Source organism: Bufo bufo, chromosome 6 (genome assembly GCF_905171765.1).
Source record: "Bufo bufo chromosome 6, aBufBuf1.1, whole genome shotgun sequence".
NCBI lineage: Eukaryota > Metazoa > Chordata > Amphibia > Anura > Bufonidae > Bufo > Bufo bufo.
Genome location: NC_053394.1, coordinates 312,074,657 through 312,091,306, shown reverse-complemented (window position 1 = coordinate 312,091,306; position 16,650 = coordinate 312,074,657). Strand labels below are relative to the sequence as shown.

At 42.2% G+C, this 16,650-nt stretch overlaps 1 protein-coding gene across 2 annotated transcripts in view; it reads left to right on the top strand.

Annotated features, from left to right (window-relative positions):
- The window catches only part of ZNF385C (zinc finger protein 385C), a 321,616-nt gene that overhangs the window by 130,766 nt on the left and 174,200 nt on the right, over nt 1-16,650 (top strand). Inside the window, exon 1 of one of the 2 annotated variants that reach the window (XM_040436169.1) lies at nt 1,187-1,395. The exons of the other annotated variant lie outside the window; for it this stretch is intronic. The gene's annotated coding sequence lies outside the window, so the exon portion shown is untranslated. Of the gene's footprint in view, nt 1-1,186; nt 1,396-16,650 lie in introns of those variants that run through there. 2 annotated transcript variants of the gene reach the window in all.

Genomic DNA, 16,650 nt, shown 5'->3' with positions numbered 1-16,650 from the left:
TATCTGCTGACCTACTTGCTTTTCACAAAGTCTCAAAAGTTGTAACCAAAAATCTTACATTTGGACTTTGTTACTTGACCCAATCAAGTCTCTTTTTATTATGTATATCCTTTAGTAGCAGATTCTTTGCTGATGCAGTCTTCTGTAAGCCTGGGTTTCCACCTTTAGTTTTTTTTATGCAGTTTTTGTAACCAAAGCCAGAAGTGGATCATAAACTGAGGGCACATATAAAGACAACACCAAGTCTTCTCTTTTCGAAGCCACTCCTTTGCTTTGACTTACAACATGGCATAAAAAAACCTTAATGTGGAAATCCAACAGTTGAGGACCCACCTATCCTGTCATAAAACAATAGATTAGCATTTGATACTCATGAGCAATTCCACTAATTAACTAATCTGTGACCATTTGTTATTATAACTGTATGCATGTTATATTTTGGGGTTTCAAAAGGACAGAAAATCCCTTTAACATATTGTCTATAAAGCAGGGAAGAAATTCTTGATGCTATGTGAAAAGGTTGGTTTTACACATTGTGGATGAGTTGCGGTAACCAATGCATTGACGACCACATCACAAAAACTGGGTTCATACCTCAGTTTGCCGCAGGTTTGCAATGCGGTGATAGCCCTCATAGTTTTAGAGGTGAAAAACATATATATAAGATGTTTCACCTGTATAAACCATGTAGGCAGTTACCTATTGAAAAACCACTGCAATCTCAATGTAAAAAATGTTTTACGATGCATTATTTTTTTTTATTATTGCAATTTTTCTGCAAAATATAACCAACCTCTATAACCAATCAGCATTAGAGTACAATAATGATAACTGTCTTTTCCTAGGAGTCAGGGAAATTACTGAGGAAACAAATGAATTTTGTCTCCCCGCAGAGGAAGCAGAAGGAAATAGATTACCTTCAGATTAGTTTAGGATCGGGTGTATCAAGTGCAAAACTGTATCTTCTCCATCAGTCCAGAAGGAGTTAAGAGCGATGTCTGTGGCTGGAGTGCTTTCGAAACCCTAAACCCCCTTTGCTGCCTGATGTCCCATACTCAGTGGCATGACTTGGCAGGCACATACACTATAAACAGTGCCAATTGGCACTTGTCACCCTTCTGCTATAGCAGCGGCACCTACAGCCGTCCTCGCACACAGAACTTTGACAGCGGAGAAAAAAAAAGCAGACAAGAAAATGATAATAAAATATTGGTCCAGCATTGGAACAGCTGATTTAATTCCTCCTTATAGCAGAACTTGGGCGAAAGCTGTTCCCCTTGCTGCATAGCTCAGATTCCTCAGTCATCGCTCTTATCTATCTCGGACAGTTGCTGAGAACAAGGGGGAGCTCGGGAGCTACAGACCGATGGGACCAGACCTTCTGGAGTCCAAAAGGTAGGATCCATAATCTCAGGATCATTATAGATGTATCTTACCTTTACAGCCTCCTGCCCTTGGGTATGTCCATGCATCAATATAGGGTGATGAAATATAAGCGTTGCATTAGGTTACAAAGGGAAAAAAGAAATGGATGAAATAATGTTTAATATATTTTTTGTTTGTTTTTATAATTCTCTAATGTATTTAGTTAGTGTCAATATCTTAGTTATGTCAACATAGTTTTGTATTCTAAACTAGTACCTGGTCTAGACAAGGTCTTCACTGTGGTGCTACTTTCCAAGATGTGAGATTGGTACCAGTAGAAATGAAAGTCTCAAAATCTGAGTGAATCATCGTAACCATGATATTGAGCCAGGTTAGAGTTACATTCAACTGCAACTTTGCTGGGACTCACATCCATAACAGGAGCGATAATAGAAGTGCATATTGACCAAAGGTGGTCACAAAGCTTTTGTGTGACTTCCTTTCAACTATCGTTACAGTTTGTCTACAGGTAGGAGAAAGTGATGTGATTCAAATTTAACTTCAGATGAAAAGTCTGTGCTTTACACCTGCACCTTATATACAGTATCTGTCAGCTGTACAGCTATTACTCCTGACGCTCCTTCTGCTGAGCATGTGTTATCCGAGGGGGCATTGAGGATAAACCGCTGGCAGACACCTCTGGCTTATCTCCTTTGGAACACCTCCATATAAACATTAGAGGGTTGGCTTAAAGGAACCTGTTGCCTGGTTTGTGATCACCTAACCACCAGCATGCAGTTATGCAGCTGGGGTTTAAGGCCCCAACCCTGCTCATAGCAAGCCCATGCATCTCCGTAAAAAAAAAAAGTTTATGAAATTCGTCAATGAAGCCGAGGAAGGCTGATATACAGTGTAGGAGCAATGAAGTGAGGTGTAACATCATTGGCTTCATTGGCGCAGTATGCTCCAGATGCTGCTGAGGAATAGTCCTGGACTGTTTTCCTGGTACATCTGAATTTCATTCGCTTTTTTTTGCAGAGACGGATGTGTTTGCTTTGGGTAGGTTTGGCACTGTAAATCCCAGCTGCATAAAGGCCTGCTGGTGGTTTAGTGGCCCTAGTCCAAGTGACAAGTTCCTATTAAATGTGATTAAAATAAACTGGATCCGCCAATGATCTGCAGATAATTTATCCCATGGCCTGCTTTAACCTGCCCATCAGATTATTGATGGAGAGATTCTACTGTTTTTAGTGGGATCTTCCAACAATGTGTGCGGCTGACTGTGGTTGGAAACAATGATTGGGCATGCTGGGCTTCAGCTACGCTTGTTCCCCTCGGAGATAAGCAGTGGTGCAGTGAAAAGCATGCTGGACTGATCTGAGATAGGGAAGATGGCCGTTGACTGATGACAACCATATTATATTTATGGCGAGCATTTCACTAGATAGACAAACAGATAGACAGACAGACAGTTGTAGATTAATAGTAAATCTTCGCAATTAAGTTGCCAGAGGTCAAAGATGAATAAAACATTGTAACAAGCGCTCCATTCATACAACTGCTAGTATTGATCTGATTGCTCATCCTGTAAGGTAGTAACTCTATATTTACTTTTGGATGGAAACCTCTAAGGCCTCATGCACACGACCGTAAGCATTTTGCGGTCCACAAATCATGGATCAACAAAATACAGAAGGGGTCTGGGTGCCATTCACATTTTTAAACCTGTTGACTTCAAAGATAAGAATAGGGCAAGTTCTATGTTTTGCAGAATGGACATATGGATGTAGAAAGAATACGAATGCATAAGGCCTTAAAGCGGACATCATATTGCATATGACAATCTCTTTCTAACAAAGCTAGAACCAGCCCTGTACCCCATATGGATCCAGAGATCTCCCCATTTATTGCTCTGCTAGATTTAAATCAAGGTGACACCTCTAGGGGAGTTTCTGTTCTGCTGCAGCTAAAGGGGGCGTGTCCATGCTCTCCCTATCACAGCTCAGGAGGCAGTTAAATGATGAAACTGAGCATGTGCGGCCATCTCAGTGAGCAGAACAAAGAAATAAGAAAAAAACAAACAGCAGGTGGCGCTACACAGATACATTTTATTGAATAACTCAGTAGCTATGCAAAATTTTTAATTACCTGCTATTACAAAAGTATTCAGATCCAGGAGCTGATTTGAAAACTGTATAATAACCCTTTAAGTATTATTTGTTTTATGCATTTGTATAGCGCTACTATATTCCACAGAGCTTTACATCACGCTGTCCCCAATGAGGCTCACAATCTAAGGTCCCTAACACAGGGAGAACATACAAACTCCATGCAGATGTTGTCCCTAGTCAGATTCAAACCCAGGACCCCAGCGCTGTAAGGCACTAGTGCTAACCACTGAGCCACCATGCTGCCCACATGAATAGCTGTACAAGAACCAATAATGCAGACACTGAGAGGATCCTGCTTACTGGAATTACCAGTGTTGGAGTAATATGGCTTTGTCATCTCCCCCCCACTCCCCCCAACAAGCCATGAGGCTGTTCTTTACCAATTAATAATTTATGTTTCCACTGTTCCTTGGGTGATAGTTACTGTCTGGTGGCAGACACATTCTGTAAAAATATGCCTGTCAAAGAGTTGGCTGCTCTGGAAAATGAAAGGTCTTATCTTTGTTTGGCTGGGATTCAGGTCTAACTAGCATTTAGAAGAGTACTCTGTGTCCAGCACATTGTGCTAAAGGATGAAGCTGTCACCAAAGCTCTGCCTGGGTGATCCACTTGTCTCGCTGTTTTTCAGGTAGAGGATAATTAAACTAAGTCCCTCTAAAACTGTGTAACCCATAAGTAACCTGTACACCCTAACAAATTACCACATGCCACTTATCTTTGGTCCATGCCCTATCCACCATCTTATTTGCCTGACTATGATTTTGGATACAGTTATAACAGTAGTAATGTAGTATATTAAAATGAAAAGGAGTCCGACCATTACCAATGAAAATGAAATACAATATATTGTCCGTCTGTAGGAGCCCTATATAGATAGTTAACCAATTTTTAGTTTACTGCTGCGGGAAGGGAAATATGATATCTGGTAGTATAATGGTAGATAGGTAGAAATAGGATAACAGTGTGACAGCTATATTGTTCTCTTGATAGGACCACAGAAGAGCATTGCACTTTTTAGTGTAATGTGTGATACTCTAATTGAGTCACTCATCTCCTTCCCTCTCTGGCTGCAGTGAATGGTCTGACTGAGAAAGTCAAGTGAGGCTGTTTGTGGTGCTATAAAGTCCAAATAAAGGAGGAAGGTAAAGAGCCAGGACAGGAAGTAGAATACATGGAGCGAGTTCAAAAAATTATATCCAGAAAATAATCTTTTTTAATTACATAGAATATTCCCATATCGGCTGTTAATATGGAATATTTTTTTTTTTACAGTAGTGTCCCTTTAACCCCTTCACCGGACATGTAGCGGGCGCCATAGCAGCCAGTTTCAAACAGCAGAGGCCTAGGGGTAATGTCTGTAATCAGCCATAAGACCGAACATCTAACATCTCAGATGTTGTGGTCAAATGTGACCATGGCATATGAGCGATGAAGATGACGGGAGCCACGTGTTCCCCCGCCTGCAACAGCCTTCCCCGGCTGAGATTCGGGAAGCTGTTTTATGCCAGTGATAGCTCGGAGCCTCAAGCAGGCTCTGATACCTATAATTGGTATATTCCAATACAGGCCTGCAGGTGGCAGCACTGTTTTGGAAAACAGGAATGGTGTCTTCTGTGATGGATAAATACTAGGGATAAACAAATCGACTTTGGATGAAACATCCGAAGTTGATTGGTATAAAACTTTGTTAGAATACTCTACAGAGCGAGCGCTCTGTACAGTGTTAGAATGTATTGGCTCAGATGAGCCGAAGTTATTACTTTGCAAAGTCTCACGAGACCTGAATTGTGGAGCTTGCAGGATAAAACGTCTGCTTGATAGCTCTGTAACTGTGGCAGATTTTGCTTCTGCACTTATCTGTAACTTCTGGGGACAGACTAGCTGAGGAGGAATAGGCTTCTCCTAGGACTCTGGACTTATCTCACAGATGGATTCTAAGGGGATGCTTTCTTCCTGGAACTCTGGAGTTTGTCTGTAGTTTCTGCTTTCCTCATCCAGCAGAGCTGAAGGTGCTCAGACTGGGTATATGGCCAAGTCTCATCCGAGACTCGGTCCTTGCTGTCTTCCCTATGCAGGGGGGTTCTCCTGAACACTATCACACAGCCTTTCCCTAGTAGGGGGGAGGCTACACTAACTCTAACTTCCTTCTCCACACAGAGGGGGAGCTAAGCTGGAATAATCCATTCCAGCCTAGAGTCACTGAACACTAAACTATACTTGCCAATGAGTTGCTGCCACCTACTGGTAACCAGGCAAATTACAGGAACAATTACATTTAACATGGATTTATATGGACATTTCTGGAGGACTTAAGCAAAATCACATCTGATGACATTATAAAGGCTCTTAGGAGATAGTAGCGGGGTAGAGGCGTGTATCATCTCCACGTTCAAAAACACCTGTACTATTAAAATATAACAATATTTATCCTATACGGTGAATGGCATAACTGGAAGGAAAACAAAAAGGCCAATTCGCCATTTTTTTGTCACTTTTTCCTCCCCAAAGAGATTGAATAAAAAGTGATCACAAAGTCACACACTTCAACATAACGCCAGGGCAAGTTGTGGGTGGTCACACCTCCTCTCTACAGTAACTCTGCTGGGAGTATATTGCATTACATGGTGCCTATTAAAATATACAAATGCACATGTAATAGTGTGTCAAAGCAAGCTCTGCTCTTCGTAGTGGATCTTCTCTCTGGCTAATAGACCTGTGTTCTAAGATAGCTCCATCCCCATAACATCCATATTCCCTAATGGGGCATATTGTAAGGAGCTGTAATGATGCAGGAACCACTTTACTGTAAGTAAATTATTCCAGTGTAGTGTACATGTTTACTCACATCAGTCCCTGCCCCAGTGGAACATTTTATATAATCTCCCTACCACAGGCACTCAGAGACTTATAAATACTAGGGCCAAGGTAGTGAGAAGCCAGGAAACCAGGGATAGAGGAAACTCATGCAGAAATGGAGTCACACACTGTACCCTGGATAGATTTAAACCTGAGACCTCATAGATATACCTCATTTATTTGATTCCTTTTCACCTTTTTTTTAAAGACCTGGTAATATTTTTCATCCTCACATTATAAGAACCATAACATTTTTATTTTGATGTAGCTGTGTGAGGGTTTGACGAGTTGTATTTTTCAGTGGCATCATTTTGGGGTGTATGTAATTTGTTGAAAAGCCTTTGGGTCACAGGGGCGGTGTGGAGAATGGGAGTAGTCGTACTCACAGTTCAGAGGCTCCCTGGGCCTGCAGTGATGGGAAGGTTGCACCTTTATCTCCCTCCGGGGTACTCTCTGGTTTTGCGGCTCTCCTGCCTGATGTCGGTTGAGGTGCCATTGATGTTGATTGATTTGAGGTACAAGGCAGGGTACCTTGGTGCAACTTTGGATGTCGGTGCAGTGTAGCAGTGCAGGAAATGATGAGGCCAAGTTAGGCCTGTTTCACATTGGCGTTACATGCAGCTTTTTTTGTTCGGCCGGCTCTTGACACATTTGCCATGCTGCAGTTGGATCTCCACTGGAACAGCCTACTGGAACGAGTAATTTCAGTGTGAAACAGGCCTAAACATCAAACTGTTCTTTACTGAGGATTTAAGTTCAAGCACATGAGTTACAGTTCTCAACATGCATGGACTGGCAGCTATTATACACATGCAATTTCCACAGTTCTTGCAAGTTACGCAGCTGCCATTAGAGTTAAAGATGTTGTCCACTTTATTTATATTGATGGCCTGTCCTCAGGATAGGTCATCAATATCAGATCGGTGGGGGGCAGAATCCAGCTCGCACAAGCGCTGCGTTTTCTTCAATGTTTACTTGCTTGCCGTCGCAACCGCTGAGCAGCTTTAATTTACACCTAAGCTGTCCCATTCACTTCAATGGGACAGCTTCTTCCTATACATTTGAATAGGCTAGGTCATCAATGTAAATAAAGCGGAAGAACCCTTGAACAGGCACAATTGTCTTTCTTGAGCAATTTCCTTACACTTAATTTCTAGCTGACTCTAGGACTCTAGTATAAGCATCCAGGAATGGGGATGCAACACTTCCTTAGACTTCTCATGGAGACAGAAAAGTGAACTTATTAAAGAGACATAAAATTCTGAAGCGCTTCAGTAAAATCCAAAGAACCAACGGGGAAAAGGATCAGTAATCCAACAGACACGTGGAACGCCAATCTAATTCAGAAACGTGGGACGCTGACTTAAGTAATACAGTGCAAATTGGCATACCCGCTGTCTATCAAATCGGCATAACCGCTGTCTATCAAATCGGCATACCCGCTGTCTATCCACCGAAGGTTCCTAGATCCGATAAAAGATATACTCACCTGAGACTGGACTACCATCTCCGCAGCACGTGGAATGCCACGGTATGTGCGGCGTTCTCAGTGAATACCTGCTAAACAGTGAATAAACCAAATATTAAGTGATACAAGCCAAGATAATTATCATCACATCTATAAACAATAGTGATAATAAGAACTGCTGCACCAGTAAGAAAATATACCTTGATGTTACGTATCTTCAAGAGTTATATAAGGACATTTGAGACCAACACAACAATGGGTTAATATTGCACAAACAAGGGAGATTTTTTTATATCTATTTTATTATAATTTTTTCATGCTTTTCTATCAAAATCCAGAGCGGAATAAGGACAATATTCTGACACAGCAAGAACTGACATCGCCTAGGACAATGAAGTCTATCTGAGTGCAGTAGATGTGCTACACTAAGTATATCACAATCCAACAGTGTTATAAGTATTGTGATAAGCACTATTTATGTCAATATTATAATCAAGCATTTACGATTTGATGACAGTTTATAAGTGCAAAGGTACAACTCCACATACAAACCTTGTTAATAGCACATACAAGATTTGATCGGCACCTAGTGGTTATTGTGCACAGGGAAATCACATATATACCGCAAGCACATCGCCACTTAATCTCCGTGCACAGTCTACAAGTGTATGGTGCTGATACTACACAGTCACAGTACCATCAATGCCAGCACAATTGGTCATTTATTACAAGTGAGGTTTGTATCCAATTACCTATAGAGGGTAACACAACCTATGCAATTACGTTATAGAATGTTGTTTTGTAAATATTTTTAGAGGGGGATTTTTTATCTTGCTATATTACAGTTTTAATAAACATTTATTGATATTACAGTCTTGCTTCCATGTGTATCTGAATACAGGTGTGCCCTACTATATAATATATATATTAATCTTTTTTCGCTAAGACTGGGTGGATCTTTTTAGTAGGTGCACCCTATTATACATGAAAATGCATAAATACACAGTAAAACAGCAACATACATACAGGAGATGCACATCAAAACCCTGCTGCAGGGGAACACTGCGCTGGCAATGGGACACTGCACCGTTATTTGTTTTTTTTTGGGGCAATTCAAAAAAGAAACAGCAGTTCAGCAATTTGCTGGGTTATGTTTTTGAGTAAAAATTTTATGGTGTTCTTTGTGCGGTATAATTGACGTGTTAACTTAATTCTATGGGTTAGTATGCTTACAGTGATAATAATTACATCATTTTTTTATGTTTTGCTACTTTTGTACAATAAAAAATGTGTTTGTGTCACTCTATGCTGAAAGCAATAACTTTTATTTTTCCAACAATGGAGCTTTGCGAGAGCTTATATTTTGCAAGATGAGATAATGTTTTCATTGGAACTGTTTTGGGGTACATATAATTTTTTTGCACTTTTTATTCCATTTTTTTTGGTCAAGGTGCCCCCCAAAAATGCAGTGTTGACATGTTTTTGTTTACAGCATTCACCATATGGGTTAAATAACATGATCAGTTTATAGTTATTTATTTTATGCACTTATATAGCGCTACTATATTCTGCAGCGCTTTACAGACATTAACATTCAACTGTCCCCAATGGTGCTCACAATCTTGGTTCTCTATCAGTATGTCTTTGGAGTGTGGAAAGAAACCGGAGCACCCGGAGGAAACCCACGCAAACACGGGGAGAACATACAAACTCTATGCAGGTGTCCTTGGTCGGATTCGACCAAGCGCTGCAAGGCACCAGTGCTAATTACTGAGCCACCGTGCTGCCCCAGTTAGAGTCATTATGGATGCTAAAATACCAATTACAATGACATTTTATTTCACTTTTTTATATTATATTTCAGTCCCACTAGAAGACTTGAACACTAGGGAATTTGATCACTTCTCTAATACACTCTATTTCTGTTTTGCAGTGCAACAGGCATCCTATTAGACTGGCCTCAGGACATGGTAGCCATTGTTAGGCCCCTTTGCAGCCATAGTAACCATCAGCACCCTACGATCATGTTACGGTGAGGCTGATGATGTAACATAGGGACTGCCCCCCCTGCCTCTGCTTTGTAATACCAGGGGTGCACCTAGCCTTTCTGCTGCCTAAGGGGAAAACTGAAACGGCGCCCCCCTCCCCCAATGCCAATTTCTTAACCTAACCCCTTTGCCACAATGAAAGCGCTCATCGACCAAAGCCCTTCCGCTGCCCCCCTCTCACCCCTACCTACCTGGTGCTGCCTCACCTGGCGTCATTGGTGGTGCACCCCTGTGTAATACAGCCATTCTCCTTCTGCCGATCTGACAGCATGTAAGACATCAACATGATGAAAATGTATGCCATGGTCCTGAAACCAGCACCAGCTGTAAGGCATATTTCCTCATAGGTCAGGAACATCTTTCATCTCTCCATGCACTGCTGTTTTAGTAAATGCTTGCATTTTCCATGAAATTCTGGAGCACCTATTCTGCATTCTGTCGATCATCCTGGAAATAAATTGCCAACTAGGTGCTACCATTCTCCTTGTGAATAGGGTGTGTACCCACACAATGTGACACTATCAACACTCATTGGACTGTGTCACTGTATGTAGGGACACACCCCATTGACAGGTGGAATTATAACACGTAGTTGTCAATTTATTCATACATCTTTAGGGGTTATAACAGAGGGTCAGAAGATCTAAGAGACTGGCTGCAGGTGATGTCATCTGACAGCCTCTTATTTCTCTTGCTTCTGTGTTGTTTCTGGGTATGACCACACCTCTGGTCTTCGGTGTAGCTAAGTGGTGATTTCAACTCCTCTATTTAGTCTGGCCGCACCCATCTTGCTGTGCGGTTGATAGCTCCTTTTGGATGTTGGAAGTGCTGGTGTTGGTTCTCCTCTAAATTCCTGCTCGTCCGCATACTTCGGAGTTAAGTGTCTTTCCTTTATTTCTTGTTTGTTGTTTTCCCCTATCTTTTGGTATTAGGCCTGAGGGAGTCTCCTGTTCCTTCAGCTGGGAAGGAACAGGTCATCTCTTGTCCTAACACTATTTCCAGGGCCCTTTAGGGTCATATAGGGTCCTAGGTTACAGCGTATGAACATTCCTACCATCTAGATCTGTTCATACAGGTCTGTAGTCAGGGCTCGGTTTAGGGATTCACTAGGTGGTGACCTGTTTCCCTTTTCCTTAGTTTCCAGGCCTAGTACCTTTTCCCTTCCCTCTTGTGGTCAGTGTGGAGTAATCTACCCACACCGCGCCGTGACATTATCAACCGCCTTAAACCCTCAATTTTTGTTTGTGTCAGTGAGGCTATGGATCCAATCATTGCAATGGCTGGACAATTGCAGGGTCTGTCTATGGAGGTGGCTGACCTCCGCACGCAGATCCAGAATTCACAGGCTGCTGGTGCCAGTAGTAGTTACCAGGCCTGTCCTGAACCTAAGGTTGCAGTCCTGGACAGATTTTCGTGGAGGAAGCGATAATTTCATTCGGTTCAGAGAGTCATGTAAATTGTACTTTAAGTTACGTCCGTTCTCATCTGGGGATGAGAGTCAAAGAGTGGGTATTATCATGTTGTTGCTTAAAGGGGACACTCAGTCTTGGGCATTTTCTCTATTGACCGGATCACAGTCTCTCTGGTCAGTAGATTAATTTTTCAGAGCGATAGGTATTACCCACGATGACCCGGATCGGATCTCCCTGGCAGAGACCAAGTTACGTGGTTTATGACAGGGAGAGCGTTCTGCAGAGATCTATTGTTCTGAATTTAAGAGATGGGCTACGGATACGGAGTGGAATGATCCAGCTCTCTGTAGCCAATTCTGTCAGGGATTATCTGAGAGGCTAAAGGATGCGTTGGCCTTTCACGAAAATCTTGAGTCATTGGAAGTGGCTATGTCACTTGCTGTACGTATGCATAGACGCCTGAGAGAGAGATCTAAGGTCCCTCTCTCTCAGGACGAACTATCATATAACGTGATGGCTTCTTCTGACACCTTGGGTGGAGAGACTCCTGAGTTTATGCCTGGTGGCGAACCTATGCAGTTAGGGGGAGCTACCCCTGGGCCTGCTTGCAAGAGTTTTAGGCATAAGAAGAGAGTGTGTTTTCACTGTAGAAAAAGGGGACATTTTGTTAATGTTTGTCCTTACGTTCAGCGTCAAGGTGAAAACAAAAAAACAACGTTTAATTCCCATCTTACTCTTGTTGGTGTGGGTGGGGAGTCAGAGAACTTACTTTTATCATTTACTAGTAGTAGTCGATTTCTCCTGTCTGCCGAGGTGGCGCTAGAGTCCAAAACTGTGGGAATTTAGGTGTTTATTGACAGTGGGGCAGGGATTAACCTAGTTGATGGTCAGTTCACCCGTTTGTATGGGTTGACGACAAGTGCATTAGAGAAAAATATTTCGGTATTTGCAATAGACTCCGCACCACTTTCTCAGAGATGTTTGTCACAGGTGGTGCAGGACATCCCTTTAAAAGTGGGTGATTTTCATCAGGAATCCATTTTGTATTTTGTACTGGAGGGATTGCCTGCTCCGTTGGTTCTGGATTTACCATGGTTGAACAAACATAATCCTACCATTGACTGGCAAGCGAGACAGATTCTCGATTGGAGAGATATTGCATGGACAACTGTCTTAATACATCTCTTTCTGTCTTGACCACTAAAGCTGTTACCTCTTTAATTTCTGATTTTTCTAATGTATTTTCTGAAAGTGGTTGCCAGGGTTTACCCCCACACCGGGAATATGATTGTCCTATCAATCTTATTCCCAGAGCAAAATTGCCCAAATCTACAGGGTGGGCCATTTATATGGATACACCTTAATAAAATGGGAATGGTTGGTGATATTAACTTCCTGTTTGTGGCACATTAGTATATGTGAGGGGGGAAACTTTTCAAGATGGGTGGTGACCATGGCGGCCATTTTGAAGTCGGCCATTTTGAATCCAATTTTTGTTTTTTCAATAGGAAGAGGGTCATGTGACACATCAAACTTATTGGGAATTTCACAAGAAAAACAATGGTGTGCTTGGTTTTAACGTAACTTTATTCTTTCATGAGTTATTTACAAGTTTCTGACCACTTATAAAATGTGTTCAATGTGCTGCCCATTGTGTTGGATTGTCAATGCAACCCTCTTCTCCCACTCTTCACATACTGATAGCAACACCGCAGGAGAAATGCTAGCACAGGCTTCCAGTATCCGTAGTTTCAGGTGCTGCACATCTCGTATCATCTGAAGGCAATCGTCTATGCTGTGAAGAAACGAGATGTGCAGCACCTGAAACTACGGATACTGGAAGCCTGTGCTAGCATTTCTCCTGCGGTGTTGCTATCCGGACCTGAGAGTGGGTGATTCTGTGTGGCTGTCCACAAGAAACATTAAGTTGAAAGTAGCTTCTTTGAAGTTGGGTCCAAGATTTATTGGTCCATATAAGATCTCTGCCGTTATTAACCCGGTAGCCTTTCGTCTTGAACTTTCTCAGGCTTTGAAGATTCATATTGTGTTCCACAAGTCGTTGTTGAAAAGATGTCGAACCTGTTGAACTGTCCTCCTTGCCTCCTGATCCTGTTATGGTGGACGGTAATCTGGAATTTCAGATCTCCAGGATAGTTGACTCCCGAATTCTCCGTAGATCCCTCCAGTATCTCGTTCACTGGAGGGGTTACGGACCAGAGGAGAGGATGTGGGTTCCAGCGGCTGACGTTAATGCTAGTCGTCTGGTGAAAGCCTTTCACAGAGCTCAGTTGGTCCTGGGTGTCCGCAGGCCACCCGTAGAAGGGGGGTACTGTCACGGTCTCTCCTGTGACAGGGGTCCGAAAATCTAAGAGACTGGCTGCAAGTGATGTGATCTGACAGCCTCTTTTATTTCACTTGCTTCTGTGTTGTTGCTGGGTATGACCACACCTCTGGTCTCAGGTTTAGCCTAAGTGGTCATTCCAACTCCTCTATTTAATCTGGCCGCACCCATCTTGCTATGCTGTTGATAGCTCCTTTTGGATGTTGGAAGTGCTTGTGTTGGTTCTCCTCCGAGTTCCTGCTCATGCACATCCTGCTCATGCACAGTTTGTTGTTTTCCCCTACTCTCTCATGACAGCTGGGCTCATGCTTTAACAGACTGGATCGGCAGAAATGTCAGTCCCAGCAGTTTGACCCCGCCAATAGCAACTGCGGCATCTAAGTGGTTTTAGAGGGAGGGGGCTCCCTCAGTCACCCATTGTCCCTGACGCAAATGTTCCACCGAATATGGCCACCATATTCCAAATCACCTGACAAATCACCCTAGTTTTGTATCAGGGTGGGGGACAATGATGTATCATTCATGTGTACTTATCAGGACAATAGAAAAGCTGTGTGCCATGCAGCGGAGGTTGTAGTGTTTTTTTAATCCAGTTTACCCAGATATACAGATCTAAATAACAAGAGTAAATTGTTTCATTGACTAGACAGATGAGGGAAACTCAATGACTACTTTGTGATATTAGAAATAATGATGTTTTATATGTGTTTTAACTTAAATAATGTAGTTGTTGGTCACACATCGAAAGTACTGTGCAAGCTAGAATACCCAAACATACATGTACATGGCACTAAGGACAATCAGCTGAGCTCCATTCCCAGAACAAAGTATTATATTTCTTTAAACCACCCTTAACAAACTTACCAACTTCTACTCATTTTCTCATTTTGGATATAGTGCAGTAAACCATGAAAGTGTGGTACAGTATTTAGTTATAAGGTAGTCATGCCATCTTGTGACATAGTCTAGGTATTACATGATTTCTAAGGGACTGCAAAGACAAAAGCTTATATTCTACATCTATTTAACACTATTGAATGTTAATGCAGTAATGCTAATGCCAAGTATTTTGCAACTATTATAAGAAAGCTATACCCCCACCCCAAATCTGCCAAGGCAGTGGTCCACTGCTTAAGGGGTTAAAATGTATATGTATGCTGCAAAGTGAACTCACAGGCTGTAACAACCGATGCTAGGTGGGGCTGTGCCACCCTCCCCATAGGGAGGAATAGAGTAAGAATAGTGTGAGACTGTACAGAAGCTAAAAACAGCCCTGGCATGGGAACCAGCCAAAGAGAAGCAGGGATATAGAGGAAAAGCTTTAAAACCGGCCTCTGAGGGAAGAAGAGAGAAAAAAAGATTGAAAGAGAACATTTTGGAACATACCAGTCTCAAGAGGAGATCCGTGCAAAATTCAGACTGTGGCGATAACCTGTTTAAGAAGCTTATGGATTCCACAGTAAACTTGTCCAGGAGGTGTAAGGCTTCAGGAGCCTGGACATACTTTAGAAGCAGACTGGGGATCTGCCGAGGCCCACAGTCCACAAAGTACATTGTGAATAAAGAACTCAGTGACTCAGCGTTTGTAACAGAGGAAGGCAGCAAGAGAAGTAGTGCACCCCTATTTCTGGATGCTGAAGCTGGAGAGCAAAGTGCAGTGTGAGGAAGATTGCTTCAGAGAAAAACCTTCATCCAGTAATTGGCTGCAGCGGTTATGTGATGGCCATCAATAGGATGTTGACTCCCAGAGACCCATGAATGGCTGAGGCTGCCGTGGAGCAATGTAGCAGGAATACAGCCATGGAGACCAGGTACTCTGAAGTCTGTAAACAAAGTTTAGTCTTGGATAACCCCATAACAGCAAACTGATCACAAAGTGTCCCCCTGCTGGACCCCCAGCATTGAGCTGTAATCTGTGGGGAAACCTAACAGTAATTGTTCAGCTTCCCTGTAGCGCCACCACAGTGACATTTAAGCATTACACAGTTCAGTTTCAAATCAATGGGTGGTCTGTGCGATGAAGGACAAGACAAAATGAGAGACACTTTTTATAACCAACATCCACTCTTACCAAGATATTAGAATCATAAACAAGGGTCTCTCCCCATCTATTAATTTGGAATTCCCTAAAAAGCTATATAAAAGTGGTAGACAACAACTTTAACAAACTTACTCTTGCCACCAGAGCATAATAGGATCACATAACCAACTAAACTTTCAAATGTGCTTTAATAATATTGCCATGCAACCTCAAAACAGACATTTATTTAACTAAAGGACAAACAGCAGATTTGCAATAAAGGGCACCAGTATCCTATAAAACAAGAAAGTATGATGATATTTAAAGGGGTTCTTCAGGCTTTTAATATTGATGACCTATCCTCAGGATGTCCCCCTTGACAAAGGCTACTTCTAGCCGAAACAATGCCATTGTTTTTATGCCATGCTGTGAAGATATCGACTAATAAAGAAGAATTGCTGGACATGCTGCTGTGGCCCTCTATCTTTTCTATCCTCAGGATAGGTCCTTAATATCACATCGGAGGGGGTCACTTCGTATTCAAGTGTATGTGAACAAGCCGTCCTATAGAAGTGAATGGGATGGCTTATAATTACACCTGCTCACCTCTGCAATGTCGACGGCGAGCACGTAAACAATGAAGGGAAGGAAGCGCTTGCCCGGAGCGCGGCCTTCTCTTCAACCATCTGATCAGCTGTGGTGCCAGGTGTCAGACCACCGCCAATCTGATATTGATGACCTATTCTGAGGATAGGAAACCCCTTTAAATATTTGTACATTGTGTATTATCTGGGATCAATTCTCATCTTATCATACAATCGAGTTACAGTTTATACAATTTTCTTGCATTTGAATATTGGTTCATCTTTGGATCTACAAATGGGGGCTAACCCTGTAGTAAAGGAGGCAGTGTATCCAATAATGTGGCTTTATATAGATCTATCATTCTTAGCTTGGGTTTTTTCAGTA